Raw genomic sequence first — 3,901 nt, 5'->3', positions numbered from 1 at the left:
AAAAAAAAAAAAACCAAAAAAAAAAAAACCAAAAAAAAAAAACAACAACAACAACAACAAAAAACCCTTAACACTGTCTTAAATAGACACGGATGGATTTAAGGTTCAACTGTTCAAAAAGAAATCAAGAGGTTTTTAAAGGAGCCTAGTCATTAAATTAAGGATGGTTTTAGACTTGGGGAAACCAGGCTCAGAGAAAATGGGCTAAAGGGCTCTGAAATTTTTCTACATTCAACCCTGAAATCACACTCTGGCCTAAAGGTATTTTGAGCGTCAGCACCTCATCAGTGACCGCTGGAACTCAGGCCTGCCAACTCCCCACCGCGGAGCTCCCAGTGTCAGGCAGCTGTCGCCTAAAGTTGACTACAACTGTCTGCTGTTGGGGTGTGAGGGGTAAAGAAAGGGTTATCATAGGAAAGATACTCAGACTCTACGGGTTCTATAGAAGGAACGAGGCACAGTTCCCAGATTCTCTGTGGTTCACTCCTGCGGCGGCTACTTGACAGCACAAGCTTAAAGTGGCCCCGGAGCGGACGCACCCTTGAGCGCCAGGCCACCACGCTTTCGGAGTGACCCGCTTCCCCAGGACAGGGGAACCACGGAAGCGGCGGGGGTCAAAGCAGACAGAGAAGCGCCCGTCAAGGCCATCGCCGCCCTGCCTTTCCCGAGCCCGGGTCTCGGGTCAGGGAGCCGTGAAAGCCCAGCTCGATCGCTGAGCCGCGTGGAGCAGCGCGCAGCTGAGAGGCCATTAACAGCGCATCCCCGCGCCACGAAGGACCGGGAGGCGGGAGGCGAGGGCCAGAGAGGGGCACACGTTAGTTCCGCAGCCCGGCGGGCGAGGCGGAGGGGGGACAGGGGGTACCCGGTCGCGGATAGCTCGGGGTCCGTCACACACATACTCACTGCCGCGGCTGCGACCAGGAAGCACCAACCAGGAACCGAAACACGTAGAGGAACGGGGAGGGGCGAGGACAAATGAGGTAAGGAAGCCGCGTCCGCGAGGACTCCAGAGGCGAGGAGGCACTTCCGGGGAAAACACAGCTCTTGGGAGCTGTCCTTCCGCCCAACCCGCGAGTCCTCCGAGCGCATGCGTAGCGGCTAGTAACCCTTTGTGTTCTCCGCCTGTAAACTTTTAAGTTTGGTTCTGTTCCTTTTTCTTCATGCTTTCCTTCGAAAAGTATCTCGGATTAAAAAATTATGGTGCATATTTTATCTTATTGAATTAAGCGAAAGAGATGAAACTTGCAGGGCAAAAGTGTGAACTCACTTTCGCAGGGCAGAAAAAAACTACAATTCCCAAGATACCTTGGGCGGTCGACTGGGGCCGCCTCTTTTCTCGCGCTGGGTGACGCCTTGGTTGTAGCACGTGGCGCAGAGCGGATCTGGAACCTATCTGGGTTAGTAGAAGTGACAGGCTTGGTAGGTGACTTCGGAGAGGGATCCTGGGAACGCAGCGTGGAAAAGGGTTTTTTTGAGAGTGTCTGGCTCTTGCACTAGTGTGACAGGTAACCTCAGGGCTTTTCTCCACCCTTAGGTTGTAAAGTGTACACTGTGGGGCTTCCTCCTTTTTAACCCCTTATGAACCTTTAAGAACTGCAAAAGTCCAATCATTGCTGCTCTTGCTGGGTACTACGAGACTGTTCGCCGCTTCCAGCATGGTTCCCCTGGTCACACCTTTAAAATGTGCTTGCCTACCCTGTTGGAAGCCCTGGATTCATTCTTCCTAGACCGATATGGTGGCAAGCTTGTGACCTTAATACTCAGGAGGCAGAAAAATTCAATTCAAGTTCATTCTTGACTACATGGAGCATTCAAAGACAGCCTGAGCTGTCCCAATCAAAATGAAACAAAACCCCATAAAAATAAAAGCAGAAAAATCCCTCTGAGCAACTTTACAAATAACCAATTGTTTAGGTACTGAGAACATCCCTGATGATGAGCGTGACTAAGTCTTTTTGCCAACTTTTATTGAATATATTAGAAGCCAAGTTGTCAGCATTCTACATTATTAGAAAAATGAGCCTATTATTACTTAAGCTGGAAAAACAAAAGGGAGAAGGTTGTAGGAAAGAGTGCGGCTATGCTCTAACGTTTGGATAAAATGGAAAAACTTAAAGGTCTTGTTACAGTATTAGGAATTTGACGGAGGAAATAATTCGAAAAAAAACGATTAATGTTATAGTTAAGTTCTAGGAAGGAAAAGCACAAGACATTATGGAAAGGCAAATTTGGGAGCTAAGGAAAAGTGGCACAGAAGGGGGTCACATGTCTGGTCTGATCAGGGAATGGGTAAAGGTAAGGCTCTGCGTATGGCTTTTATCAAGCGTCATATTTACTCCTTTTGGTATATTGTTACATCTTTCATATTTCAGCAACCATTGAGGTTGTGTTGTTATTTGCTTGTTAGTTTTTAAGACAGTGTCCCACTACAATGCTCAGTCTAGCCTTGAATTTGAAAGACCTGGATAACTCCAGACCCCTCTAGCAGAAAAAAATCTAAGCAGGGAGAGAAGAATCAAAAATCTATATTAACCGGTTCAGTGACTCTGTTTTAGGAACTAGCTGAAGATAAAGTTAGATTATAATCTTGAGAAACAGAGTGATTATCACTGGTATTTTTGGAAATTTTCAATGATCACTGGTATTTTCGGGATTTTCCAATGATGCCCTCCCTACCCCCTTTGGATGGTTTCTTCCCTTTAATACCCCTTCTCCCAGCTTCTCGGGGTCGAACTCTCTACCCCTGCGTGGGAAATGAGTTTCGGCCCCAGTGCACTGGTTCTTGTCCCGTTAATAAACCTCGAGGTTTATTAACCTCGTCCAGCAAGGACGGTCTCTCGTGAGTTCCTGGGGGGAATTCTGAAACATATGGGCCTACTAGTTGGGGTTTATGTCCTGTCCAGTGCCCCACAGCCGGCAAGCCCCAAAGAAGATCACACAGAGATCTCCATAGGCAGATGCCATGAATCTCTGGGCATAGGTTAGAATCTCTCCCGGTAAACCATGACCTCGTGGTGACATACAGATTAGAAATGGGTTGAATCAAGATGTGAGAGTTAGCCAATAAGAGGCTAGAGCTAATAGCCAGGCAGTGATTTAATTAATACAATTTCTGTGTGGTTATTTCTGGGGCTGAGCTAGCAGCCTGTTCCTCCTTACAACACCTGAGTTCAATTCCCAGCAACCACATGGTGGCTCAAAACCATCTATAATGAGATCAGATTCCTTCTTCTGATGGGCATGAAGACAGAGCACTCATACACATAAAATACATGAATAAATAAATCTTTAACAAAAATCTTACCCCTTTGAACTCGGGATTTTACCTATAGTCTTCGGCAACACATATCAAAAGCCACACCATTGTTTTATTTAAGCTTCTCAGTATCTTTGAGATATAACTTTAGAACCCATCATCCTCTTGGATGTGTTCTTTCCTTCTAAGCTCCTCTCTATTAACCCCATGCTTATTTACATCTGTATTTAAATCTCCTCTTAGTCAGCTCCAGTTCTGCTTTTTAAAAGAAAATGGCAGTTCATGGATTGAGAGATTTCTAAGAGAATAATGTATAAGTGTATGTATGTATGTATGTATGTATGTATGTATGTATGTGTGTATACACACCAGCACATATATCTATATTCAACAAGTTCTCATTGAGAAGCTCTTCGGAAATCATGAGCTCCAGCTCTAGTGCAGTGATTTAGAAACTGAGCCAAGAAAGAAGAGATTTGCCAAGAGTCAGTGGAGACAGCTGGGTCTGGAATTCAGGTCTTGATTATTCTGAGTCTGTTGCAGTTACACATGTGTGTGCATTTCTCTTTGCACTTCTCTAGTCCCTGCTTAAAACTGTAAGTGGCAGGCCAGTCATGGTAGTGCACATTTTTAACCTCAGCACTT

The 3,901-nt window shown here is 45.7% G+C and overlaps 1 protein-coding gene across 4 annotated transcripts in view; it reads right to left on the bottom strand.

Moving 5' to 3' along the window:
• Zcchc7 (zinc finger CCHC-type containing 7) overlaps positions 1-1,039 on the bottom strand; it is a 173,171-nt gene extending 172,132 nt beyond the window's left edge. The window contains exon 1 of one of the 4 annotated variants that reach the window (XM_013351847.1): positions 900-1,039. The gene's annotated coding sequence lies outside the window, so the exon portion shown is untranslated. The remainder of the gene's footprint in view (positions 1-899) is intronic. The other 3 variants (XM_013351849.2, XM_005362117.3, XM_013351848.2) reach the window with 3 other exon arrangements.
• Positions 1,040-3,901: the final 2,862 nt, after the last annotated feature.

The sequence above is a fragment of the Microtus ochrogaster genome, linkage group LG5 (genome assembly GCF_000317375.1).
Source record: "Microtus ochrogaster isolate Prairie Vole_2 linkage group LG5, MicOch1.0, whole genome shotgun sequence".
NCBI lineage: Eukaryota > Metazoa > Chordata > Mammalia > Rodentia > Cricetidae > Microtus > Microtus ochrogaster.
This window is presented reverse-complemented; position numbering and strand designations above follow the sequence as displayed.